Below are 17,951 nucleotides of genomic sequence, written 5' to 3'. Positions count from 1 at the left end.
TATAGAAATCCTTCCTTTTGTCCCTTCTGTGGTCTTATAATGCTCTACGTACTGCATTTTTATGATGGTCAGTGGCAGTACTGTTTTTCCTAGTAGCATCTGGACTAAGATCCATTATGGTAGAAAACATGTCTTATTTACATTTTATTCTTTTTCTTTATTTATATTTATCTAATATATTGACATATATTAAATGTCAGTATGTTTGTGGAGTTGAGTTATTATTGTAGACATAGTCTTTATGGACTCTTTCCTACCCACCTCTAGAGCTAAAGGAGTTTGTTAACACCAAACTAGTACTGCAACAAATATTAAAGGGCTTGGAAGAAAGAAGAAGGAGAAGGAGAGGGGGAGGAGGGGGAAGAGGAAGAAAAGGAGGAGGAGGAAGAAGGGGAAGAAAGAAAGAGAGAGAGAGAGAAAAAGAAAGAAAGAAAGAAAGAAAAGAAAGAAAAGAAAGAAAAGAAAAGAAAAGCAAGAAAGAAAGAAAGAGAAAAAGAAAGAAAACAGAGGAAAATAGTCTAACAATAAAATGGTCCTAAATACATATATATCAATAATCACCTTAAATATAAATGGCTTAAATGCTCCAACCAAATGACACAGGGTAGCTGAATGGATAAAAAACAAGACCCATATATATGCAGCCTCCAAGATACCCACCTCTGATCAAACAATACACACAAACTAACAGTAAAAGGATGGAAAAACATATTTCATGCAAATGGAAAGGAAAAAAAAGCTGGAGTAGCAATACTCATATCCAACAAAGCAGACTTTAAAACGAAGGCTATAGTAAAAGACAAAGAAGGACACTACAAAATGATAAAGCGAAAAATCCAACAAGGGGCTATAACCCTAGTAAACATTTACACACCCAACATAGGAGCACCTAAATGTGTAAAGAAATCTTGATGGACATAAAGGGAGAGATCAACAGAAATATAGACAGAGTTGGGGATTTCAACAAGTCTTTGACTTCAATGTATAGATTTTCCAACAGAAAATCAACAAGGAGACAACAGCCTTAAATAACATGCTAGATCAAATGGCCTTCATTGATATCTTCTGAAAATTTCACCCCAAAGCAGCAGAATATATGTACTTTTCAAGTGCATATATGGAAGATATATGGAACATATATGTACTTTTCAAGTGCATATGGAACATTTTCTAGGATAGACCACATTAGGACATAAAGCTTGTCTCAATAAATTTAAGAAGATCGAAATCATACCAAACATCTTGTCTGACCACAATACTATGAAACTAGAAATCAATCACAAGAACACTGAAAGGCATACAGAGACGTGGAAGCTAAATAACATGTTACTAAACAATGAATGGCATACAGAGACGTGGAAGCTAAATAACATGTTACTAAACAACAAAAAGATCAAGAAAGAAATCAAAAGGTACCTTGAAACAAAAGAAAATGAGAACATAATGATCCAAAATCTGTGGGACACAGGGAAAGCAATTCTAAGAGGGCAAGTCATAGCATTACAGGCATATTTCAAAAAAACAAGAAGTTCAAATATGCAATCTAACTTTATACTTAAGGGAACTTGGAAAAGAACAAGAAACAAAACCCAAAGTGAGTAGAAGGAAAGAAATAAAGATCAGAGCAGAAATAGATGAAACAAAGTCTTAAAAAATGATACAAAAGATAAATGAATCTGAGAGATGCTTCTTTGAAAAGATAAACAAGATTGACAAACCTTTAACCAGACTAGCCAAGAAAAAAGAGAGAGGACCCAAATAAATAAAATCAGAAATGAAAGAGGAGAAATAACAACTGATACCAAAGAAATACAAAGTATTGTAAGGGGAAAGGAGTATGGAGGACTAAATGGTAATGAAAAAATATAATAAAAATTATTTTTAAAATAATAAAATAAAAGTGGGAAATGAATGAAAATGAAAGAAAACCCTGTCTAAAACCTCACTCTAAAAATCTTGCTATAAAATGAGTATTAATTGTAAGAAAGAATTACCAACCTTCACAACACTAACAGTTTGTTCTGATAAAGTATTGCATCAAATTCAATGAAAATCTCTATTAAAGATTATGTGTAAGATTTTTGCAGTTTAATTCAGAAAACACTTTATAATGTATGTATAACCCAAAACATCTGAACTGATTACACATCTTTTATTTTAATTAATGGAATCGTTTGAAATTTATAGTTTTCTTAATATTTGAGTGCAGCCAGGAAGTCCTGAATTGACACTTGTTTCTCATCTCTGAAGGGTTTTTCAAAGGTTGATAGTGTGACTTCTGTTTCCAAAAGTCCAAAGTCCAAAAAGCCACAAATCCCCTTTAGAAAACGATGGATGTCACTGAGTTGGTTGTCTGAAAAAAAATGCAACCTAATGTGCTCAGCTGTGACTGTACTACTCCGGGTCCCTGCTGTCCTTTTTTGGCTAATTCTCAGCTGGACTATTTGCAAAGCGAGCATTTAGGCTAGGGAGAAAAGAGTTCAGGACCACGCTCCGAGGCCTTGCATAGCTGAGCCTTTGTCGTAGCCCAGGTGGGGCTGCTCTGCCTTGGCTGTTGCCATCATCTACTTATGACCCTCTTTGAAAACTGGGCCTTTCAAAAACAGTCAAAAGAATTCCTGCTATGATAAATGAAAAATCTAAATAATAATACTACTAATAAATAAGCCCACAGCAAGGAAATATTTTATTCACACATAAATGCATTACAAAACCTCTCTCTAGTCCCCTAAAATTAAAAGAGAAAACAGACATGACTCTTTGGGGTGGGATCCATTAAGGGCTTCGCCACCGAAGTTTTAGTAACCTATCTGCCTTCAGTTTTGATTGAAACCAGCAGTGATGTGTTTTGCCAGATGTATTCATAATTTGTCTTTCTTTACAGGAGTCCTTCCTATAATTGTGTTTCCCATCAGGGAGTCACTTGGAGTTAGTATATTGACAATCTGCTGTGATTGATGACAAATGTCTTGTTAATATTCCCCCTCCCTTCGATCCACAGAGCGATACTGAGAAGACTTCTAGTTTAAATTATTAAAATGAATAGCAACTTATTCAGACCTTCTTCAGAGGTAGTAGTTTATCTTTTTGAAAGAAAGAAATTATACCATAAAGTGATGTGATTATGTAATATTTTTGCCATACATAATACTCTTTAATCCAGAGAATATGATAAAAGGCAGGAAGTAGGAACATAGATGCAAAACATTAATCATACTCTTCGTTGAAGAGGACAGATCAGGTACATAGAATACATAGCAAAGAAAACCAGCCCTTTGTGTTCTTTCATAGTAATAAGATTTTTGTTTTATTGAATTATGAATCATAAACTTTAGGAAAGAGACAGCAGGATAATAGCATTGCTAGTAAACAATATATTCTGAAGGAATTAAACATTTAAAGTAACAAGGAATCATGGACAAGAAAAGAGTTTTTCTTTTGATTTAATCATTTATCAAAAATCTCCAAAGAACATACTCTCTGTACATGATTTTTCTTGTCTCACAGTGAAGTCCAATATACAAAAGTCCTTTGGAAAGCTTAAATATTACTTTGATGTGTGCTTTCTGCTTTGTAAATTCCTTCCCCACCCCTGTTTTCCACCCCCATCACTCACCCCACTCCCATTTATTTATGTCATTTAAAATTATCGGCTTCAGAATGGACTCTGCCAGGCCTATGATGCCTTCTGAAAGGCCATTATTATAGTATTGACCTTCATGAAAAATATCTTACTTGGAGATCTGGAACACAGTTCAGAGGACCACATCTTAACCAATAATGGCTTTCTTAAAAAATCTGTGAGAACATGATTGTTCAGACATTTAGTCCTATGCCTCATCAGTTTCATTTGGTAAATAAACTCTCATGGACTTTAATTAAGAAAAAAGATTTTATACAAGATTTTGAGGTAGTAAAATAGTCTAAACATGTTGTCCCTTGTCCTTGAGAATTCTTTGATTCATTCAGATGTTGTTTTGTATTTAAAAGGAAATGATTCATGCCTTAGTTGAATTTGCTTCCATTGTGTTGTATTGAAACTGATTTTATATGACTAACTAGTTTTTATGGTGTTTAAGAATACCACCAGAATTCCCCAAATCAGTAGCCTGGAAACTAAGATCATTGCTTTTTACATCAAATAACACATTTTGTTTTGCTTGAGTATGACTAATACCAAAAGAGCCTTAGTTTGTTGATGTAAAATGTCTACTTTTACAATGTTTTTGATATACCTATACATACCTCCTCCAACAAGTGTTCATATTTCATAAAACAATACCCCTGCCTTCCAGATAGAGCAATGTAATAGTGAGATCCATTTGTTCTGATAGAGACGTGAGAATCTGTGTATACCAAATCACCGTTGTTAGGAACTAAGACTTAGGAGTAATAGTGTTCAGTGGCCCTAAATAAAACACTATCAGCAGTAAGTTACAGCAAGTCCTTCTGTGGATAATGTATCCTGTGATACCCAGGAGCGGTAGAAAGACAGCAAGACCAGGTCTGTAAATGGTCATTTCTAATGAAAGAAGAGAAGGCATGAAGACAAGGCCAGGGAGGCGGCCCCTGGGAAGGAGTGCACGCAGCCCTTTTAAGGGGGCAGCAGTGGGGCTCAGTAAAAGGTGCTGTCCCACTTTTGAGGGTGCTCTCAGCTGGTTTCTAAGGGAGTTTTCCTGGCTGCTTCCATTCTTTTCCCTTTTATTCATTGTGTGAGAGTTGTTTGACTTAAAATCTCTATCTTCTAGAGTAATAGGTAAAAAGGTTTAGCCCTACCTCTCTCAACATATTCTCATTGATCTTTTTGTCTAGTCTTTTGTTAAATGACTGAAGTGAACCTTTAGTTGTGAAGCACTATTGGAGCCACTAAAATATCTCATTTTACTTTTGTGAATGATTTGATCTGGTTGAAACTAAATACTGAGTGTCTTCCCCATTCTTTCCCTTGCTTCACAAAGACTCCCTAAAACTTCCCGAAATTCTGAAGCACACTTGTATTCAGAATGTCGCCAGGCTATTCAAGAATTGGCCTCTGACATTAGAATGAGAAAGTTTTTTGTAGTTAGTGTTTTCAGTAGTCTTTCCCACACTCACTGGTGTGCTCTGGTCTCTGAAAGATGGGAGCAGCCAGAACTGTGGTTTGTGAACCCCCATTCCCACTTCCACATCCTTCTCTCTGGAAAGGGCTACCTCTACCAATTTCCAGTGGCATATAACAACTGTGCTCACATTTATTATTAATACTATTGTGTAAATTCTCTCCAAGGGAAATCCGCCTTCCACCTGGGCTTGAAACCCTTGAGCTAAAGTGCAGGACAACAATCGCAGAATTTCAGCAGCAACCACAGTGAGAAGAATGGCTGCCCCCAAAATGACTTCACGTAACTGGTTTTCTGCTCTGGCTGCATGTGTATAAGTTTGGTTCTGGTTGTAACCATAAGAAGTCTGAAGAAGCATCATGGCCAAGCTGCCCCTTAAAAGCATGTTCCCATTTTACAAGCTATATAAAAAGGAAATTCTGACATGTTATTGGAGTTCTTTAATAATCGTTTTTGGTTAATGATTTGAAAGTTTTTCTTTCCCTTGGACTCACAGTTCTAACTTTCTGAAATTATGCATACATCTCAGGAGAATGGTAATTAGATTTGACCCTTGAATAACACAGAGATTAGGAGCCCTGACCCCTTGTAAAGCTAAAAATTCAGGTATAATTTTTGACTCCCCCAAAACTTAAGTTGTCCCTTGATATCTACATGTGATTAGTTCTAGGACCTCCCCACAGATACCAAAATCAGAGGATGCTCAAACTCCCTATATAAAATGGCATAGATCGATGCATACAGTTGGCCCTCCACATCCACAGACTCTCAAACATTGATCAAAAACAATATAGGCACTTACCAAAAAAAAAAAACCCAAAAACCCTTGTGTGAGTGGACTCACACAGTTCAAATCTATGCGATTCAAGGGTCAACTGCATATATTGAGTAGATCACAGTAAAACTTGTGACAGTAAAAAGACTATCTTATAATTAAGTTGATTTGTAAATATGTTTCAGTATTTTATAACAAAGTCCAAATGGGACTAGTGATTTACTATGAATGTTACATACACCAGACAAATCCAGGAGACACATATCATCCACAAAAGGAATATTCACCTCATGAAACTGGAGATGAATAAAAGCAGTTACCCCAGGAAGCCCTGAACTTAAAAAAAAAAAACAAGATTGGAATCTAAATTCAAGCAAAGGATTGTTCTTTCTTTCTTCCTTCCTTCCTTCCTACCTTCCTTCCTTCCTTCCTTCTTGAATTAATTGGGGTGACATTGTATAACATTTCAGGCGTACAATTCTATAATACTTTATCTGTATACTGTATTGTGCGTTAAACATCCCAAGTCAAGTCTCCTTCCATCACCATTTATTCCCCCTATACCTTCTTCTACCTCCCTGCTGCAGGCCTGGGCGGAAAGGGTGAAGGGATTAAAAAAATAAAACCTCAGAGACACATGGTGATTATCTTTGAATAGATGAGGCATTTAGTCAGCTAGAAAACCAGAGTGATCTTTTCTTATACTTACTGACTTACTCCCTCTTTATCCTGACATATGGTGAGTGACCACATCTCTTGAAACAGTAGCACTCTCCATTGTGATTGCAGCAAACTTCTTAATGGAATGAACTTCACCCAAGTTCAGCATTCCTAAAAGTTGAATGAGGAAGAAAATGCTCTGTTCTTCCTTCCCCGTGTACCACCCAGCTTTCCATTACTGTGTGGAGACTGAGTAAGGCCTTGAGACCTGAGGTCAGGTGGAAGAATATTAAATCTCATGTACAGTGATTCTGTAGGGATGCTGGATAATAATATACTTTGTGATATTTAGCTCTGAGTTACGGCATCCATGATTGGGATACATTTATTCAATAAGTCCTTTCTGCTCCTTGCCTCCTGTCCTCATAATTGTTACGGGGCACAACCTTCTAGATCTGTGGTTGCATTTACAAAGGCACTGGTGTGAAATATACACAGGGATCAGTTGTCTCTGGTAACTCCCCCCGTTCCCCTCCCCACTACTCTGGACTGCTCAGATTGTTAATGGTTACTGAAGGCCCAGAAAGAGCCACTGAAAGGTATGTGAAGAAAGACATCAACTTGCTCTCTTAGAAGGTAGTGGGAGGTGGGTAATCATGCCAGGGTGAGAGAGTGATGAGAAAGGTGTCATTATGTTTTTGTGGCAGCAACAATTAGTGCTAGTGGTCATTAGAGGAATCTTGCAACTTTCAACACTTTGTAAGTGTGATTCCCCTCACCTCCCACTGTGGTCTAATGGGGAGAAATATCTGCTTCGAATTTTGGAAGGGAAAAATTGCCTGAGTCACTCCAGTAGAGGAAATGCATAGCAATTTAGCATTTATACACAAAGGGGCTGATGCAGTGACATTTGCAAAGAGCTCTTTGCACATACTTAGTGGATCAGATTTGTTTTCCCTGCTGCACTTTTGGCTTGTTGTTTTAAAAAATATTTTCTAGTATTACCAGATTTAGGACTGGTGATAAGTCTACATTAGTGGGCCATGGACTTTAATTTGGGGGCTCACGGAAATGACTAGAAGTCTACCTCCAGAGAGGGGAGCCTCTGCTCTGTGACCCTTGTTTCCAACAAATACAACCTCTAATGAAATAACTCTGCCCCTGAGAGGAAGCTTACTCAAACTGATAATTATAAATAGTACCCATTATTCATTCAGAATTGTGATCTTTATGTTCAGCTTTCTCATGACCAAAATCAATAGTTATTGAATTTTGCCCACCATAACCTACTGCATGAGATACTCTGGCTGTTGATAATACCAGAAAGCCTGAAATGTTCAGGTCTATGTAACTGCACACACAAAGGTAGAAATGTGTGCCTAGGTTCTGTGGGGGCTTTATCAGATCCTTTTCTTCCAGCATCTGGACATTTCATCCCTGGCTGCTTTTGGAGGGAGTCAAATCCTGACAGGAGGGTTATCTAGGGAACTACCCAGGGGGAAAATGAAGCCCAATGTGGAGCAGGAGGCCAGACCCAGGCCCCTGCTGGTAATGCAGTATGTCGCTGTCACATCTGACTGCATACACAAATAGATGCTTGAACTTCTGTTTTGTTTTGTTTTGCTTTATTTTTCCTTTCACAACAGCATTCATTTTGTAAGGCAAAGAAGAAAGTCTCTTGGAAGGATTCACATTTTCATATCTGCATAGAGCATTGCTACAGCTTTCTTCAAATTTAGCTGGTCTATAAAGCGTCTTTGTTTCTGGTTGACTTCTAGAAAGCAAGTACGTAAACTAGTGTGAACACAGGAGAGAAGGATTTCCATTGAAAGTGTCGAGTCGGATGTGGTGCATGGATCCAGTCCTGAGAGGGCTTTGTTTCTGGCAGCATGGTGGAAATTCACATTCATATTGCTGCTTCACGTCCGTTAGCATGCATGGTTAAACAATAGGGCGTGCCAGCCAGCACGGCAGTGTTGATTAATGCATTCCTCAAATGTGTTGATTAATGTGTTCCTGCGATGCCTCCTTAAGCTGCCACTGCACCTGAGGTGTACAAAATGTGCCTTCTCACCCACTGCTGTGTCGCTCACACAAGCCCATTGCACATGGGTCTTCTCTGTGTATATTTCACACCAGTGCCTTTGTAAACACAACCACAGATCTAGGAGGTTTTTTACAGAAATACTTTCCTCTCACAAAAGTGTCCTACACTATAATGTACAATAGCAGGGACTCTATACACTATGAAGTTACCTAGAAGGAATTATCTGATAGCTGAATCTATATCCTTGGTACCATCTGTCTCTCCTGTGGATGATTCTGCCCTGATTTTAATTTTTGTTCTCAGTGTATATGTAAACAAAAAAAGCTGAAAATACTTATTACGTACAATTTTCTGTAGAATGAAACAGGGAGAGATATGCAAATAAACTGTCCATGAGACACTTGGTGAACTTGGCATCTTAGCTAGAAACCCAGTCTTCCCAGAGGCAGGGATTCCCATCAGCCCAGCCAAGGTACTTCTGTCTCCAGTCAGCCTCATTCAGGGTGATGACTTGCCTTGATGTATTATGAATTCCCATTAAATCAGATGTGTTTTCATGTTTTGTTTCCAAAAAGTCTCATCTCGATGGGATTCTGCCTGGCCAATGGGTTGAAGAAGGACAGTGTTTGTTTGAGAGTTTCTATTTGTGCAGTATCCTTTACTTGTTATTTTCAGATATAAGAATTCTACTGCTACTTTTTAAACTCTCTGTCCTTAGAGGTTTCAGCAAGATGACCAAAATGATGAAAATACCATGTTCTAAAATGTTGAGAGAAGGTCTGAGCATAGAAGAAATGGTTCTGTTGTGCTGAGAGTGATGGCGTTGCCCTCCATGTCTCAGGCTCCAGCTGTAACGTTTTACAGAGAAAACCAGCAGTGCAGTTCAGAAACACTTCTTTCAACACTGGGAAAAGTGGAGCAAACAAGTTCATCCTGAGCAAAAGGAACTTTTATATATCTGAGAATTATGAAACCATTATATGAAGAAATAGTAAAGTCACCGATATTTATCCCATTTTATTATTGGATGAAATTAATGGTGAAAGATGGCATTCTGATATTTTCAAGAATAAGACTTGAGTGAAGGTTCTTTAGTCCATTTACACTGAGCAGTGATAAGACCATTCTAAGGTCTACTTTGGAGATTCTTAGACTGTATGACTTCCATTATTTGATTAATGGCATCTAACTCTATTACTTTAAAATGCTTATTTATGTCTGTCTCACAAGGAATACTTATGCAAAAATTCAAAACATAAAATATTTCATTATTTCCTTGGCATTTGGATATATAAGTTTTTTTGGAATTTGAGGTACACAGAATATGTGTTTAAATAATTACAATACTTATTTGATATGGAAAACATTTTGGAAAACTAATTTCATTTCATTTTCAGAGAATCTTTTTTATATGATATGTTTAAAAGAGGAATGCACCAAAATAACCGAGAGAATTCACGTTTGTGATTAGACATGCATTTTCTTGGTTTGCTTAAATTCTGCAAGAACCAAAGGGGTAAAAAAGAGAAGCAACAAACATGATTAATCTGTTTTCCTGCAGGCTTTTCATACTGTCCTAAATAAAAGCCTTGCAGACAGAAGCTGTTAGCCTGGTGAAGGAAAGGCCATAGGAACAGGTTATGAAAGGAGAGAATGGAAGGCAGAGAACAATCCCCTTGGAGAAGGAGCACAGGGGAAATGGTTTCTGCTAGTTTCTTTTTTCTTTTTTTTTTTGTCAATAACACAGAGAACATGTAGTTAATTTAGTTTCCAAAATGGCTTTGTTCCCTGGAGCAAAAGCAAAAAAAACAAAATGGGAAAAGAATTTGACAAATATTACTGGACAAAACTACCACATTAAAATTATTCAAATGACCTGGAAAATATATCTATTAAGTTCCAAGTGCCCTAGAAAATATTTCTTCATTGTGTACCATTTCCCTCTTATAGAGAATATAACTACAGATATGCTTCATAGCAAAAAAAAAGTTTNTTCTTTTTTTTTTTTTTGTCAATAACACAGAGAACATGTAGTTAATTTAGTTTCCAAAATGGCTTTGTTCCCTGGAGCAAAAGCAAAAAAAAACAAAATGGGAAAAGAATTTGACAAATATTACTGGACAAAACTTCCACATTAAAATTATTCAAATGACCTGGAAAATATATCTATTAAGTTCCAAGTGCCCTAGAAAATATTTCTTCATTGTGTACCATTTCCCTCTTATAGAGAATATAACTACAGATATGCTTCATAGCAAAAAAAAAGTTTTTGAATTGATATATTGTACAAAATAAATTATTTGGTGGACATTTTTTAGGGCCCTTGAAAAGCTTTCTTGCCATAGAGGAATGGAAAAAAATGCATATGTCTTAGGCAGCCTCTTGCACCATCCTGGGTACTTAGTTCCTTTTTTGTAGATATCTGTTCAATTGAAATGAATACTTGTTATGTACCAAAACCAGAAGGCATGCCTCGAGAAAACTTTCCCACTAATTCTCTCTGGGTCTTTCCATGGGTTGCTTATGACTGTTGGTTACTCAGAGCAGCTTTATTGTAAATTTTTTTAAATACATTTTATTGATTATGCCATTACAGTTGTCCTATTTCCCCCCTTCATTCCCCTCCACCATGCATACCCCCTCCTCCACCATCCCCCCCTTTAGTTTATGCCCACGTGTCACAAGTTCTTTAGATTCTATATATCCCATACTATTCTTGCCCTTCCGCCTGTCTATTTTCTACCTACTGTCTATGCTACTTATTCTCTGTACCTTCTCCCCCCTTCTCCTCTTCCCACTCCCCAGTTGCTAACCCTCTATGTGATCTTTATTTCTATGGTTCCACTCCTGATCTAGCTGTCCTCTTGGTTTGCTTTTGTTTTAGGTGTGGTTGTTAATAACTGTGAGTTTGCTGTCCTTTCACTGTTCATATTTTTATCTTCTTTTTCTTAGATAGGTCCCTTTAACATTTCATATAACAAGGGCTTGGTGATAATGAACTCCTTGAATTTGACCTTATCTCAGAAGCACTTTATCTGCCCTTCCATTCTAAATGAAAGCTTTGCTGCATAGAGCAATCTTGGATGTAGGTCTTTGGATTTCATGACTTGGAATACTTCTTTCCAGCCCCTTCTTGCCTGGAAGGTCTCTTTTGAGAAATCTGCTGACATATGATGGGAAGTCCTTTGTAGGTGACTGTCTCCTTATCTCTTGCTTCTAGGTTCTCTCCTCCATTTTAATTTTGGCTAATGTAATTACGATGTGCCTTGTTGTGTTCCTTCTTGGGTCCAACTTCTTTGGGACTCTCTGAGCTTCCTGGATTTCCTGGAAGTCTATTTCCTTTGCCAGACTGGGGAAGTTCTCCTTTATTATTTGTTCAAATAAGTTTTCCACTTGTGGCTGTTCCTCTTCCCCTTCTGGTACCCCTATAATTCAGATGTTGGAATGTTTAAAGATGTCCTGGAGGTTCCTAAGCCTCTCCTCATTTTTTTGAATTGTTATTTCTTCCTTCTTTTCTGTTTGGTCATATTTTTCTTCCTTCTGGTTTACTCCCTTGATTTGAGTCTCATTTTCTTTTCCATCACTATTGGTTTCCTGTGCGTTTCTCTTCATTTCAATTAGTTTAGCCTTCATTTTTTCATCTAATATGTGACTAAAATCAACCAGTTCTGTGAGCATCCTGATCACCAGTGTTTTAAACTGTGCATCTGATAGGTTGGCTATTTCTTGGTTGCTTAGAGTTATTGGCTCTGGGGCTTTGAGTTCTTCTTGAGCCATAATGTTTTGGTCTGTTTGAGCCTGTTACATATGAGGGGCTAGGTGTTCACCAGGGCGGGGCAACTCAGTCGCTGGGTTGTGACACTATATGTGGGGGTGGGGTCAGAGAGGGGTAATGGCAGTCCCCTCTGCTGCTTTCCACAAGCCGTTGGGGTCTGCACAGTCTGCCTCACTGCTCGCTCCTTCACCTGGTTTACCTGCGTGCAAATGTGTGATCACAGTCAGCCTGCCGCCTTGCACCCTCACTGGGTCCACCCGTGGCCACCCCCAGCCTGGGATCTGCCAACTGCCACCTGTGCGCCTGGGTTGGTCTGCCTGAGTTTTCCTGCACAACCCAGCTCTGCCAGCCACTGACTCCGCCCCTCTTACTGGTCTGGCTGAAGGGTTTGTTGTTGTCAGACTTCCATACAGTTCAATTTTCTGTGTTTTGGTTGCATTTTTGTTACTAAAACTTTGTTGTCTTTCAATTTGGTTGTGCGAGGAGGCAGTGTTTCCACCTATGCCTCCATCTTGGCTGGAAGTCAGCTTTATAGTAAATTGATAGACATTTTCATTTTTCTAAAAACAAATTTTTGAACATTAGGTTAAGCATCTTCCAGGTTTTATGAGTAAGTATATTTCAAGTACCTACATTACAATGGATTTGCTGAATTCTGTCCAAATTATTATTTTAAATCTTCACCTGAGGATATGTTTATTGATTTTAGAGAGAGAGTAGAGGGGAGAAAGAAAGAGAGAGAGAAAAATATTAATCAGTTGCTTCCCATATACGCCCTGACTGGGGATGGAACCCACAACCTAGCTATGTTCCCTGACCAGGAATCAAACCTGCAACCTTTTGGTGTATGGGATGATGCTCCAACCACCTGAGCCACCCAGCCAGGGCCCAAATTATTTTTATTACTGAACTGTAACTGCCTTTATCTAGTAAGTGTTTCAATAGATACTGAAAGGGCATGGACAGATCTTTGTTAAGAATAGACAATTAAAAGACTCCCTTTTATAAAACAGATTTTCCTCAGCTGAGAGTCAAACCCAATTCTTCACAAGTAGAGGATTCAGTAACCACCAAATGACTTATGAAACTATTGCTCATGCTGTAACCTAGACTCTCACCACTTTGCTGGCAATAAATCAAAGTTTTTTCTAGAGTTATTTGGGTTTTATTTATACAAATAAAATACTAACTTATGGAACCTACATATAGTTTCTATATGGTCACCACCTTCACTAATAAACATGGCTGATTGTGTTTTATATATAGGAAATTATGAGAGATTCTAATAATGCATTCTGAATTAAAAGATAGGGCTCTTGCCCTTCAGTGACTCACATTCCTTAGTTATATAAGTATAGGTTGCCTGTTCACATAGTCTTTAAGCCTTGCAGTTGGTATACTTTGAGTGTATTAGCATGGCTGAAGGTGGAGAAGTTGGAGGTGCCATGAAGACAGGTCAGAGAGCCAGTTGTCTGGGCTAGGGTTTTAGGACAGGTATGGGATTCTACTTAAGGATTTTGAGTAGAGTAGTCACATAATTAGATCTGAGTTTAGAACAAATACCCTGGTAACTATGTAGAATAGATGGAAGAAATTGGAAACTGGAATCCAGCAGTAGGCAAGAGATGATAATGCCATACCCAGGATCCTAGCATGGGGCTACAGAGAAGGAGATAGTTTAGATTAGATTATATTTCAGTGGGCCTACATGCCAATTGGGAATGAAGAATGAGGAAAAGCAAGGTTTGACATCTGACTTTAGAGACTGGGTAGATGGTTGGTGGTGCTACCGACTAGAATACAAAATGCTGAAGGCCTGCTTTTGAGAGGAAGATAGACAGTCTGTCATAACTGTGTTGAGTCTGAAATATGTCTGATTATGAATGTATGGTACTGAGTTTGAATTATGTTTGGTTATTAACCCATTTAGTTCTAGAGTGAGAAGTGATATGTGCCCACCCTCATTTTGAAAAGGTTAATTCAGCATTAGTATTTTAGGAAAATTCAGTGAAAGCACCTTGAAGATGAGGACAGCAGTTACTATGAGGAGAGTGGAAACTGTGGCTGTGGGGCGCATGAGTACTGACATCCCAAAACTAGGAGACAGGCTGTGGGTTTGGCAAGTGGAAATGCCAGGAATCAAAAAGCTACAGCTGGAGGAGAGAGACCCCTTGACTCTCATCATTTTATTTAAATTTCTCCAAGCTTTGCTTCATTGAACTTTGTTTCATTATTTCATGAATACAATCTTAGTCGAAACATCTCTGCCTTGACTGAGTTCTTTGGAACTCAGAGGATTGAGTTGGCAGCATAATCACGTGTCATCCCAGGTTGTCCTTGGAATTAGCGTATTTCTTTTAAGTGGGGTGGTTTCCCATGGACCACATGTGAGGAGAATTAATGCCATCAATCATCCCAGAGAAGAACAGGCTGTAGAAACCAAAAGGTCAAAAGCTCTTATTAACCTCAGGACCTAGAATGTACACAATTTAGACTGAAATGACTTTCTCAAAGAGTGATCTAAACAAAGAAGTTTTGCCGAGGGCATAGCATTCCCAAGAGTCACTGGAAACATTTTTGAAGCAATAATGTGGGGTATTACTAAGCAGACAAATTTGAGTCCACTGTAAGTGGAAAGAGATGCATTGTTTGTTTCTGTTGTTATGTTCATATTTAATTTTTTTCTCCTGCAATCATTATTTGGACACATGCCAAATAACCAAGATGGCATTAACATTAAACATTTTAATTTCAATAATTCTTTCAGATTTATAGACAAAAGGCAGCTTAACCCTAGGGTAGTGCTAACATGAATCACTAGTCTCAGAAATAGTGTCCTACCATGATGCGTTGTCTGTAGACAGAATGCATGTGTACTCATAGACAAATTCTGAAGTAATTAGTGCCCCAAATCATAATTTTAAATGTCTAAATCATAATTTATATTCATACATTTTTCATATTTTGAGATCCTAGGTATTTTTTAAACAAAACTCATACCACTGTCCATTCATCTTCTATTTAATCAATCAAAAGGAAAAGCACTCTAGTTTTTTTCAGAATAAAAAAGTTATCTAATTTCCCTTCTACTTCTCATGTACGTAAGATAGAGAAAAAACTCCAAATTTTGGCCCTTCTTTCATTTATCCCAAAAACATGGGATGGAATAGTAAACAATAAAGTAGTTCATGTTGTGGGGGCACCTTGCTTGCTTCCTCTACAGCTTACCAGTTAAGTCTGGTTACTAATAACCTCCCAGGTGCCTGGTACCAATTTCATTAGCTCCTGTTGTCCTGGAAGTCATATTGGTCATCCATGTGGACCGTGGAGCCTATTTTTTTGAGAATTGTCTAATAGGTATTTTAATTTCTATAAATTTTATCTGCAGAAAACTCTCTGTTTTGTTTTCCAAATTTTACCTATATTGTTTTGAATGTGGCTGACATATAACATACTTTGGCATCTGTAATGAAATTGAATTTATCATCTGTCAGTAATTTGCTTCCTGATAAAAAGCATGGGACACGTTTGTTAGAGTGTACAATAGCAGTATTTTTAAATTGTTAAATTATGTAGAGTTCTTTGTAAATGATGTTAGAGAGTTCATTACAATGTAAATCTATTTTCTTATCAAAATTTTCCTTTTTCTTCTTGCCATTATATAGCTGTGTCTTATATTCTTCTTCACTGTAATTGAATGTTTTACCACTATTTATAGAATACAGAGAACCTTACATATTTTCCTTTATTAGTTTTATAAAGATTTATAATGAGAATTTATGAGTTATTGAAATATAGCTCTATTGAAATAGTCAGTCATATTGTAAGTACAATTTGTTTCCTAAATAAAATGTAAAGTAAAACAGTATATATTTTAATGTTTTTTGTTACAGAGTTGATAGTATATTTTGATTTAAAATATTTGAATTTAAGGAGATTCTTTTTCATGATTGAGCTTCTGTTGATTCATAAAAACATTGATTCATCTGTAATGCCATAAATTCAGCACCATAATTTCAATTTTATGATAAACTAGAAAAGAAAATGAAGAAATTCTAGGTTGTAAAACCAGATCTGATACCAATTTTGCCTATCTCTTTGTTGTTAACTTACATTTCTTCCTGGCTATGTGCTTCCACCATGGTAGACATTTGCCATTCTTTGGAACTGCTCATTTGACCTGTTCCTAGTCTAGCACAACACAGAAGCAAGTTGTTTTCCCGAAGGGTCTTAACTGACCCAGGGATGCATTTGTCTCATGCTTCTCTGTTTTGTTGGCGTATATGTACAACATGATGGCCTTTCAGAAAATAGATGTTTGTTGTAGAAATAGCACCTGGGGTCCTCTAAGGCTGTATTCCACAAAGACAAATCAGTTTAATTTTACATAGTGTATTTTAATTTCTTCCCAATGGTGATGGCCCCTTTTCAATATTTAATAAGGTAAAATTAACACACTGTGACAATAACAACTGAGAATATTCAAAATATGCCCCAAGCTGTATTTTTCTTTTTAACATCAGTCCTTCCTTCCTTCCTCACTTCCTTCCATCTTCCTTCCTTTCTTTTTTGTCCATACCTATAAAAAATGTCAACAGAATGCCCTGGCTGGTGTGGTTCAGTTGGTCGGAGCATCACCCTGTAAACCAAAAGGCTGCAGGTTCAGTTCCTGGTCAGGGCATGATGCTTCTCTCTCATGTTAGTGTTTCCCTCTTTCCTCCCTTCTTTCCCCTCGCTCTAAAATCCATGAGCATGAGCTCAGGTAAAGATTAAAAATATGTCAACAGAAGCTTTTGGAAGGATTAAATTTTTATATAGACAGTAATACCATAATAGTGAAATTGAATATTCTCACTGGTGCCTGTGCTGAAAACCATCATGTTCCACTGTAATAATAGTCACCATTCATAAGGTTTACTATGTACTAGACAGGCTCTAAGCATGTTTTACCTCATGTCATCCTCACAGTAACCTGTTGTCATGTCCATTATATAGATGAAGTAGAGACTTAAGTACATTGTCCATAGATACGCAGATAGTAAATTGTCAAGCAGGGGTTCAAAACAAGTTAGTCTACTTCCAGGACACATATTCTTCACCAGCACACCTCTCCTTCAGCAAGAGATGTGCCCACAAGATGCTTAATTCATTAATAAAGGAAGCCTCTGGCCTTAGGAATTCTCATCAATATGCTATATGTACGTGACAAGTAATGTCTCTATGGAAATCAAAGCTATTATACTGCTGCCCATTCACATCAAATAATAAATCTAAAGGCAGTTACACTGCACCTGTGGTTCTAAATATCCATTTCATATCGTGTGAAAGGAATGGGGGCTAGAGAATGAGGAAAAATCTCTCGGCCAAACAGTCTAATAAGTTAGGAATGCTTGCCTGTTACAAGATGGCATGACATCAGTGTTGGCCATTTTTCTTATCTCTTATGTGGCTGATTATACCTGAAAAAAAGTTCTTGGGATTTTAGTAGCAGTGTGATTGGCTCAGAGATGTGACATGTGTCCACTTTAATAGAAATAGTCATAATTAAAGCTTGCTTTTTAAAAATATTTTATTTATCTTTAGAGGGGAAAGGAA

General features: G+C 37.4%; 1 protein-coding gene across 20 annotated transcripts in view; it reads left to right on the top strand.

Moving 5' to 3' along the window:
* NRCAM (neuronal cell adhesion molecule) overlaps positions 1-17,951 on the top strand; it is a 322,675-nt gene that overhangs the window by 163,214 nt on the left and 141,510 nt on the right. The gene's annotated exons all lie outside the window — the stretch shown is intronic.

The sequence above is a fragment of the Sturnira hondurensis genome, unplaced genomic scaffold, assembly GCF_014824575.4.
Source record: "Sturnira hondurensis isolate 20B ecotype Veracruz unplaced genomic scaffold, ASM1482457v3 Scaffold0018877, whole genome shotgun sequence".
Lineage (NCBI taxonomy): Eukaryota > Metazoa > Chordata > Mammalia > Chiroptera > Phyllostomidae > Sturnira > Sturnira hondurensis.
This window is presented reverse-complemented; position numbering and strand designations above follow the sequence as displayed.